General features: G+C 39.9%; 1 pseudogene; it reads right to left on the bottom strand.

Annotated features, from left to right (window-relative positions):
* Window positions 1–5,574: 5,574 nt before the first annotated feature.
* LOC149851328 (S-type anion channel SLAH1 pseudogene) lies at window positions 5,575–6,794 on the bottom strand (annotated as a pseudogene).
* Between the last annotated feature and the right edge of the window lie 4,393 nt (window positions 6,795–11,187).

The following is an 11,187-nucleotide window of genomic DNA, read 5'->3' as shown; positions in this document are numbered from 1 at the left end:
GCGATGGTGTTTGCGCTGAAACATTTTTGTCTCTAATCCATCACTAAATTTCCCGTAAATCCTTAATGCGAGCCCCTTTTCCCTTTCTATTTTGTCAATCGCCCGATTGTCGCCCGATTGTCGCCTGTTTACCTCCCGTCGCCTGCCCGTCGTCTTGTCGTCCCCCGCCCATCGTCTTGTCGTCGCCCGCCCGCCGCCAGGCGACTTCTCACCGCCCGCCTCACCGGCAACCTCTTGTCGCCTGCCCGATCGGTGCTCGTCGACCTCTGTTGGCCCGCTCGCCCATCTACCTCTCGTCATCTGCCCACCGCCTGTCGTCTTGCCGTCTCTCGCCCACCGCCAGGCAACCTCCCGTCGCCTGCCCGACCAGCGACCTCTCGTCGCCCACCCGACTAGTGCCCGTCAACCTCTGTTGGCCTGCCTGACCGACGCCCGTCGACCTCTTTTTCCTCGTCTTGTTCTCTCTCTCGTTGCTCCCCCTTTGGATTTTTCGGCGAGCCCTGTCCGATGAGCCTTGTTTGCAGGTAACCATTCCCCTTTCCCCTATGATGTAGCCTCCCCCTTCCCCCTACTGTTGCTGGAGGGCCAGCAGAGGCCCAACAGCCTCTGTCGGGCCCTCCTCACCCCTGTGTAGTCGGCGAGGACTAGCAGAGACCCCGATCGCCTCTACCAGGCCCTCCCCTTGCCCTTGATCTCTTCGGCAGGACAGGAGGCTCCGCCTCTATCCTCTTTTTCTCCGGCATGACAGTGGGCTTTGCCTCTGTCCTTTTGAATGTCAACAGGGCCCCCTCTGTCCTCTTGACTTTGCCGACAGGGGGGGCCCTATCCTCTTGACTTTGTCGACAGGGCCCCCCCTGTCCGGTGTCAGAGAATGATCGGTAGGGGGAGAAGCTCCCTACCCTTTTGTTTTCTCTGGCAGGGGGTGGCTTCTCCCCCCTTTCCTCTATAATTTTGACAGAGGGTGAAGCCCCCCTGCTTCTTGTCTTTTTTGCCTGGCAGGGGGTGAATCCCTCTGTCGGGAAGTTTTGCCTCAGCAGGGAGTGAGACCTCCTTGCCTTGACCTTACTACCGGTAGGGGTAATGCCCCTGTCTGTCTCGTTTTCACCAGAGGGTTGTGTCTCCCTGTCCGGGCTCATTTTCGATAGGGGGTGTCACCCTCCTTGTTATTGGGTAATAAATTTCATTTTAACATAGTGTCTCTTATAGATTTTGCAACGGATCCCGCTTATGCCCCGCCATCCGTGGTAAGTAAGTGACAAAAGCAATGCAAATCGGATAAATACCTGTGGTGAGTAAGTGATGCATGTGCATCACAGGTTATTTAATTTCTTGGATGCAACACTTTTCTGTTCACACACTCACTTAGTTGTGGATATCTAGGACTGCTTTGATGGAGTTCGGAGATCGTGCTGAGCATGATTTTAATGTATGAAAATAGAAGTGTTCTTATTTTTGGAATTCAAATTCTATGCTAGTCATGATAGTAGTTAGCGGGATATTAGAGTGTGTTTGCTGCAGGTATATGTTTGACATTGTTTTGATATGAATGATTTGAATGTATTGCAATGTTTGATGTGATTGTATCCATGCTTGCATAAAGTTACTTTCAATTTGATTATGATTTTCATGTGAAATTGTATCATGAAAACATGCTTCAAATGAATGTATCGTGTTATGAATAGTTTGCACATAAAAATATTAAGTTATCAATGCATGCATCATAGTTCTTGTGATTGTATGACATTATATATATATATATATATATGTGTGTGTGTGTGTGTGTGATATATATAAAATCATTACATCTACCACAAATGCATGATGAATTTGATATTTACTTCATCATAGTATTTTGATGATTCTCTTTTAACTGGTTAGGATAATATTTGTAACATCATACGACAAAATGACTGCAAACTGTGAATGAATATACCGTAAGATAGTTGGCAATGAAGTATCGCTTGAATATATGGATAGTGTTGAAAGTTTTCTTGAACTTGAAACGGCAAGTGTCAGTACAGTGGATTCTACAGGTTGGATTAGGTGTCCCTACCAGATTTGTAAGAATAATCGATTTGTAAAACCTCATGGCATTAGACATCACCTATACAGGAAGGGTTTTGTAAGTAATTATCAGAATTGGATGTTTCATGGTGAAGAATTCATGAATAATTTTGACGCATGGGTGGATGTGGTGCACGATAATCCATATATGGATTTGATATTTGATGTCGTAGGACCAGAACTGGGTTCTACTATAGGTCCTAGTGATGTAACAACTGGGGTAGAGGAAGAAGCACCAAACGATGTAGCTAGTAGATTTTATGATTTACTTAGAGATGTTGATGAGCCACTTTGGAATGGTTGCAAGAGTCACATTATCTTATCTGTAGTTCTTCAACTAATGAATTTGAAGCCTGAGTATAATTTGAGTCAATTATGTTTTGATCGTATGTGCTCTATTGTGAAGAGTATGTTGCCCAAAGATGAGAAATTACCACAAAATTTCTACTCTGTGAAGGTTATGGTCAACGCTTTAGGTATGGGGTATCAAAAGATAGATGCTTGTTCAAATCATTGTATGTTGTATTTCAAAGATCAAGAAAATAGCAGATCATGTTCGTCATATGGGCATCCTCGGTTCAAGCCAAAGACAAGAAGCAATGGTATCATGAGGTCAAAAAAAGTGTCATACAAGTCATTCCGCTACTTCCCTCTCACCCCTAGATTGCAACGATTGTATATGTCTTCGAGGATAACTAAACACATGAGATGGCATACAAATAAAGTTTGACATAATGAAGACAAGATCACGCATCCTGTTGATGTGAAAGCTTGAAAGCACTTTGATAGTATTCATAAGACCTTCACAATGGAAGTGAGAAATGTTAGGCTAGGTTTATGTACAGATGGATTTAATTTATTTGGTGGTAGATCAACTTCATACTCGTGTTGGCCAGTATTTATAACTCCATGCAACCTTCCTTCAAGCTTATGTATGAAGCATCAAAATCTTTTTTTGTCTCTATTGATCCCTGGTCCGATCTCTCTGGGCCAAAATCTTGATGTATATTTAAGATCATTGATTGATGAACTGAAAGTATTGTGGGATGACAGAGTTCTCACGTACAATGCCCACAAAAAATAAATTTTCAATATGAAGGTTGTTGTTCTATAGACAATCAGTGACTTTCCTACATATGGTATGTTATCTGGTTGGAGCATACATGGGAGCTTGGCATGTCCGTACTGCATGGAGGATAAAAAATCTTTTAGATTGACGCATGGAAGAAAGCCATGCTGGTTTGAGTGTCACTATTGATTTCTACCCAGCGACCATCTGTTCTGACGACAAAGAAATGTGTTTTGAGCAGGCACAACTGAAATAGAAGGTTCACCTACAAGATTGTCTGGCATAGAGATTTTAAGAAGATTGCAATACTTTTCATATGGACTGACAGATGCCCGTAGCCCGACGCCCTTCCTTGGATTTGGGAAGGATCACAATTGGACAAAGAAATCTATATTTTGGGAACTACCATATTGGTCGACCTTATTGATACGGCATAAATTGGATGTGATGCATGTGAAAAAAAATGTTTTGATAATGTATTCAATACAGTAATGAATGTAAAAGGGAAAATGAAGGATAATCCAAAGGCCCGTATGAATTTAAAAGTAATATATAAAAGACTAAAATTAGAACTCAAAGAGTACAATGGTAAAGTATTGAAACCAAAGGCAAAGTATGTGCTAGAACCAGATCAAATAAAGCAGGCATGTCAATGGTTGAGACAGTTGAGATTTTCATATGGATACGTCTATATGGGGGGTATTATCTGAGTTGAGTAGATTTTTTAGAACATTGTGCGCATCGAAAGTCATAGTATCTAAGGTAAAGAATCTCAAGGATTTTGTCGTCACTACTATTTGTCAACTAGAGAAGATATTTCTGCCAACATTTTTCGATGTTATGGAACATTTAATCATACATTTGCCATATGAACTAAGGGTTGGTGGTCCTGTGCAATATCGGTGGATGTATCCATTTGAAAGGTATATGTTTTCTTGTATTTTTCTCTTCAATGCTATTGAGAAATTTATTATAATCCGAGATGTATATTTTTGATAGATGTATATTTGACCTCAAAAAAAAAGGTTCAGAATAAAGCAAGACTAGAGGGCTCTATTTGTGAGGCGTACACTTTAGAAGAGATTTCAAATTTCTCATCTATGTACTTTGAACCTCAGATTCCAACATGTTACGCATGCCCACCTCGTAACGATGATGGAGAACAATTTACTGTAACTGATAAACTGTCGATATTTCAACCACTTGGGCATGCTTTTGACAGTTGTCGGTCAAAACTCTTGAAAGATCGAGAGCAAGATGCAGTATAAATCTATATCCTTTTTAATTGCTCAGTGATCGACCCATACATCGAGTAAGTATATGTAGACGCAACACAAATCTATATCATTTTATGTTCTATATGTGCATACATGGTTCGGTAATATAAGTATTTGTTAAGTGCAAACGATTTAATCTGGAGTTGCGAAGAGAACTTTCACATTTCACTGATGCAGAAATACAAAAAGAACGTGAAAATAAGTTTGTGTCATGATTGAAAGAGTTGGTAAGGACGATCACATACATTGTCTCTGTGTAATAACAATAAGTTACTTAATTGGTCGTGATCACAGTCATTGTTTATGTTTGTAGGTCCACCATGGTGATGTTAAAGATCAAGGAATATGTGATTTAAAAAATGGTCTGACCAAAGTTATGCAATGTTACAAGTGGTATATCGTAAATGGTTATCGATTCCATACAAAAAACTACGGTGTAAACAAGTCAATAATGAATAGTGGCGTGTGTGTCAAGGGTAGTAGCTATGGTAAAAATGAACATGACTACTACGGTGTTATAGAAGAAATAATGGAGTTGGCTGAAGAAAACATTCATTAAACCTCAGTCAAAGAATCAGAGAACATAATGCATTGATGTGAGATCGATGACAAGCGAATCGAACAAATGAAGAAAGTGAGAACCAATTATGCCTAATTTTGTACATAATGCATTCTCAAAAAAATTGTTCTTGTTTTTTTTTATAATTTGCCATTGTGGTTCAAATGTCCCACTATGGGTTGACAGGTTCCCCGTTGAATGTATGTAGCCCTGCTTTAATGTCTCACAGTGTAAAACCCATGAGTATTGTCCCGTGCCAACCGGAGTTAGTTTCCTATTGGCTTCGACCTTGTGACAAATGATGCAGCCCTGAGTATCGAACTTGCAACATGCTTCAACTCCAACGCCTTAAACCGACTCACCTAGCCAGGTATTCGGAGACCTTGTGGGACTATTAATATTTAAAACTGATAATAAATGAAAGAGCAAAAGATGATTTGGCAGCCAATAGTAATTGTGATCATATTACATGAATATGACCTATACTCTAAAGCTTCATGCTGCTGCAATTTCTTATCAAGAAAGGGAAAATGTCAAAACGAAAAAGTAAAACTAAACTACGAATTAAAACTCTGCAAAATTCAGTTGTATAATGTATATATGCTTTAAGAAGGTAAAGGCATAGGCAAAATTTTTGACCGAGGAATGAGAAGGGTATCGTTAACAAAGATGGCTTTTCTATGAACAACTATGAGTAGGATCAAGCCCATAGTCATAGCTAGTGAAATCATAGATATGGTCCTTCTAAGCAAATGAGCTAAGCCAGTGTGCACTTCCGCTGCATACTCAGCTGATGACAGTGCAAGCATTGTTACCGGAAACACATACGCCCAACATGTGGCACTGAACCTCTTCATTGCTTTCATGAAAAGAGTAGGCCTAACAACCTAGCATGCCAAAAATAATTATGTGGTGATTAGCATGAAAATGAAAATTTATAATTAATTAAGAATAAAAGAGCTTGTAAAAGTACTTGATCAGTAAGTGAACTTACTAGCAAGGTGAAGAGGAAGAGGGAGAGGAAGTGCAACATCTTGCAGCCAGAGTCGAAGCGGCCCGAGACCGACTCGCACGCGATGCATGCCATGCTAGGGGTGGCGATCGACAGGAAGATCACCGGCCTTAGCTGTGCTGGGAACGAGGCATTGCAAGGAAGGCGCTGATACAGTGTAATAAACAGGACAACGTAGTGTATGATGCCTATGGAAAACATGAACAAGCTGAGTTCCAGCCAAGCTAGCTGAGCCGCGGTCTGGGCTGCGATGAAGTTGCCGATTAAGGACAGATGAGTCGAAGGGTTGGCGACAGTGGACAAGAAACGCTTGCCCTTAGTGAGCCACTGGTCGTAAATCTTGAGTTCTAGCAACAATATCGGCACAGTGAACAGGCACCAAAAGACCCTGGAAATGGTGGAATTGAAATGTCCCCAATTGAAGAACCTTAGCCCCTCCCAAGTATGACCCTTCCAACGGTCATATCTGGAGAGCAGGACGCATTGTAGGAGCAAAATGGCAGCAATCCAATGTGCAAAGAGGTAGTTGACCCTCCATCGGTCCAAAAACTCGGCCTTGACAATGTTGAAGTAAAAGATGGATTTGAAGAGGTAGGCAAGGCAGGAGGAAGACAAGACCAGGGCTGCCAAAAGCCAAAAGGTCTTCTCTATGATAGAATTGAAGATGGGTGGCCATGGATCAGAGAATGACCCAGAGCTGAGCGTCCTCCAGAGGACAGCCTGACTGGCGAGGGCCATGGAGATGCGGAAGAAGTCTGCATGGAACCGTGCCAAGAAGGGAGATAGAGGCTCGTCATCATGCTTTCTGGCCATTGTTGTTGGTGTTCGCTTTTAAGGGCAAGGAAGATCAAAGCAGGTTATATGTTCCCCGAACAGGGCAGTTAGCTACATCTCATGATCGGGGGTCCCAAAGAGCACCACGTATGTAAGCATGTGCGTCTCGTATCCCCATGTTTGTCAGCATTAATTAGCGTTGGAGTTTGATGCGATTGCAAAGACTTAAGTACCCTCTCCTCCATTGGTGCAAAAAAAAATGACGGTTCTTGAAAAGGAGTGGTTGTAAAGACTTAAGTGCCCCGAAGATGATTATTTAAGACCCAAACTCTGCACTGCAGGATTATCCGAGAAAGAAATCTCCCCTGGAGGAGGCCATGAACATCAACCCTCTCACTCTCTTTCTCCCTTCTATTTCTGCTTCTGTGCACATCCATTAGAAGATCATACATTGCTCCATCAAGCACCGACTGACCTGTACATTGACTCTTGTGGAGCCTGATTCAGAGTTTTTACCCTTACAGGAGAAGGGTTTGGGGGTTCCTCCCAGCGTAGGTATCATCATTCAACTAAATGAGTTGTAGATCCTGATTCAGAGTTTTTACCCTTACAAGAGAGGGGTAAAACCTCATCTCACTCTCTCTCCCTTCAATATCTACTTCTGTGCACATCCAACAAATGATCCAACATTTCTCCATCAAACACGGACTGACATGCACACTAACTGTAGCATCATTCAACTTGATGAGTTGTGGAGCCTGATTTAGAGTTTTTGCCCTTACAGGAGGGGGGTTTGGGGGCTCCTCCCAGCGTGGGTAGCATCATTCAACTTGAAGAGTTGTGGAGTCTGATTCAAAGTTTTTATCCATTCATATTTTAAGGCATTAGATCTCATTTTTGAACATCCACGCATGTGCAGTTTGCTTTCATCATGTTCAGTTGCTTTCTAGATTACACTTTGAATTCTGGTGCATTTTAGATCTATCGATTTGTATGTAACAAAATCTCATTTTAATCTGAATTTTTTACTGCAACTTTATGAATATGTCTTCATGCTCTCCACCAAAAATCAGATCATTCTGAGTTTTTTTGACCTACTTTAAAAATCAAGATTCAAAACCTGTTATTTTGCATCATCAGGATTTTAGCAGAATCAGGACCAACTTGCGGAAGTGATTTCTCCCTAACCAGAGATGATCTTTCCGATCCGTAAAAAGGGTTGTTTTCTAAATTAAATCTAGTTTGTTCATACCAAATTTCAGCGATTTCTATGTTGTTTTCATACCAGTTGCGGGTCAAAAACCATAACCCTGTCACTCTGTGTCATTTTAACGGCTCAGATTTTGATCCATTTTGTTTGAATTTTATTTTCCTAATGGGAGATCATTTTTCAATTCTGTAAAACGGGTTCTCTTTTTTTATGTGTCTAATTCATCCCTGTAAATTTTCAGAATTTTTCATGGTAAATTACTATTTTATTTTGATTAAATACCAGAACCTTGTATCCAGATTTTATAAATGTTCTGATTTTGGCCCCCATATCATGACTGTTGTAGCACTTCTTCAACAAATCGTTATTTGATTGGCAATATTCTTCAGCAAATTGTTGTTATGATTTTTTTGAGTCTCTAATGAGTCTCTACTATGATTTTTAGTATTTTTGGGTCTCCAACGAGCCTCACAATGATTTATAGTATTGTCCGGTCTTTTAACTATGATTTATAGTGCTTTGGGGTCTTCAACAAGCCCCACAACGATTTCTAGTGTTTTTTCAGTTTTTTAACTATGATTTATAGTGTTTTCGGGTCTCTAACGAGACCCACAGCGATTTATAGTGTTTCTGGACCTCGCTATAGTGATTTGTAGTGTTTCTCGCTAAACACTACAGCGATTTGTGATACAAATCGTTATCCGAATCAGGACCAACTTGTCAGGGCCATATCTCCCTAACCAGAAATCGGATTTCAAATCCGTAAAAAATGGTGTCTTTGTTATGAAATCTAGTTTATTTTTATAAATTTTCAGTGATTTATATGGTCATTTGATACCCCATTTGGATCTAAAACCAGACCCCTATCAGTCTGCCTTATTTGAGTGACATAGGTTTTTATTTCATTTTGTAAGAGTCATATCTCCCCAACGAAAGATCATTTTCCAAATCGGTAAAAAGGGTTTTCTTCATCTATGTGTCTAGTTTATATTTGGGAAGTTTTATAACTTTTTATGCTCATTTGATATTTCAAGCCTGTTAAAAATCGAGACATATAGAGGAAGTTTCAAACTTTTTAAGTTTTATAACATTTTATAACATGTCTCGGTTTTTAACAGGTTTGAAATATCAAATGAGCATAAAAAGTTATAAAACTTTCCAGATATAAACTAGACACATAGAGGAAGAAAACCCTTTTTACGGATTTGAAAAATGATCTTCCGTTGGGGAGATATGACTCTTACAAAATGAAATAAAAACCTATGTCACTCAAATAAGGTAAACTGATAGGGGTCTGGTTTTTTATCCAAATGGGGTATCAAATGACCATATAAATTGCTGAAAATTTACAGGAATAAACTAGACTTCATAACAAAGACACCACTTTTTACGGATTTGAAATTCGATCTCTAGTTAGAGAGATATGGCCCTGACAAGTTGGTCCTGATTCGGATAGCGATTTGTATCACAAATCGCTGTAGTGTTTAGCGAGAAACACTATAAATCGCTATAGCGAGGTCCAGCAACACTATAAATCGCTGTAGGACTCGTTAGAGACCCGAAAACACTATAAATCATAGTTAAAAGACCGAAAAACACTACAAATCGTTGTGGGGCTCGTTGGAGACCCCAAAGCACTATAAATCATAGTTAAAAGACCGGACAACACTATAAATCATTGTGAGGCTCGTTGGAGACCCAAAAATACTATAAATCATAGTAGGGACTCATTAGAGATTCAAAAAAATCATAACAACAATTTGCTGAAGAATATTGCCAATCAAATAACGATTTGTTGAAGAAGTGCTACAACAGTCATGATATGGGGGCCAAAATCAGAACATTTATAAAATCTGGATACAAGGTTCTGGTATTTAATCAAAATAAAATAGTAATTGACCATGAAAAATTCTGAAAATTTACAAAGATAAACTAGACACATAAACAAAGAGAACCCGTTTTACAGAATTGAAAAATGATCTCCCATTAGGAAAATAAAATTCAAACAAAATAGATTAAAATCTGAGCCGTTAAAATGACACAGGGTGATAGGGTTATGGTTTTTGACCCGAAACTGGTATGAAAACACCATAGAAATCGCTGAAATTTGGTATGAACAAACTAGATTCAATTTAAAAAACAACATTTTTTACGGATTGGAAAGATCATCTTTGGTTAGGGAGAAATCACTCTCGCAAGTTGGTCCTGATTCTGCTAAAATCCTGACGGTGCAAAATAACAGGTTTTGAATCTCGATTTTTAAAGTGAGTCAAACAAACTTAGAATGATCTGATTTTTGGTGGAGAGCATGAAGACATATGCATAACGTTTCAGTAAAAAATTCAGATTAAAATGAGCTCTGGTTATATACAAATCGATAGATCTAAAATGCACAAGAATTCAAAGTATAATCTAGAAAGCAACTGAACATGATGAAAGCAAACTGCACAAGCGTGGATGTTCAAACATGAGATCTAATGCCTTAAAATATGAATGCGTAAAAACTTTGAATCAGACTCCACAACTCATCAAGTTGAATGATGCTACCCACGCTGGGAGGAGCCCTCAGACCCCCCTTTTCTGTAAGGGTAAAAACTTTGAATCAGACTCCACAACTCTTCAAGTTGAATGATGCTACCCACGTTGGGAGGAGCCCCCAGACTCCTCTCCTATAAGGGTAAAAACTCTGAATCAGGATCTACAACTCATTTAGTTGAATGATGCTACCCACGCTGGGATGAACCCCCAGACCCCCCTCCTGTAAGGGCAAAAACTCTAAATCAGGCACATAAGTAGAGAGAGAGTGAGAGGGTTGGTGTTCATGGCCTTCTCCAGGAGGAACCCTTTACCTCCCTTGATTTCTTCTCTATAGAGAGTGAGGGTTTTACAGTGTTTTACGAAGAAGGAAGAAGAAGAAGATGACGATGGAGCAATGTAGGATCGTTTGTTGGATGTGCACAGAAGTAGAGAGAGAGAGTGAGAGGGTTGATGTTCATGGCCTTCTCCAGGAAGAACTCTTTGTTTTCCTTGATTTCTTCTCTAGATAGAGAGGGGGTTTTACAGTGTTTTACGGAGAAAGAAGAAGAAGACATGTTTGTCCTTTTTTTGAACAGAAAAAGAAGAAGACTTTGAAGAGTCAACATCATCCTCGACTTTCTGGATGGAGGACATGTTTGTCCTTTTTTTGAACTGTTTGTTTTTTCTTTTTTGAATGAAGGGCAT

The sequence above is a fragment of the Nuphar pumila genome, chromosome 1, assembly GCF_984573655.1.
Source record: "Nuphar pumila chromosome 1, dmNupPumi1.hap1.1, whole genome shotgun sequence".
Lineage (NCBI taxonomy): Eukaryota > Viridiplantae > Streptophyta > Magnoliopsida > Nymphaeales > Nymphaeaceae > Nuphar > Nuphar pumila.
Note: the sequence above shows the minus strand (reverse complement) of the source record. Positions and strands in the feature narration are given on the sequence as shown.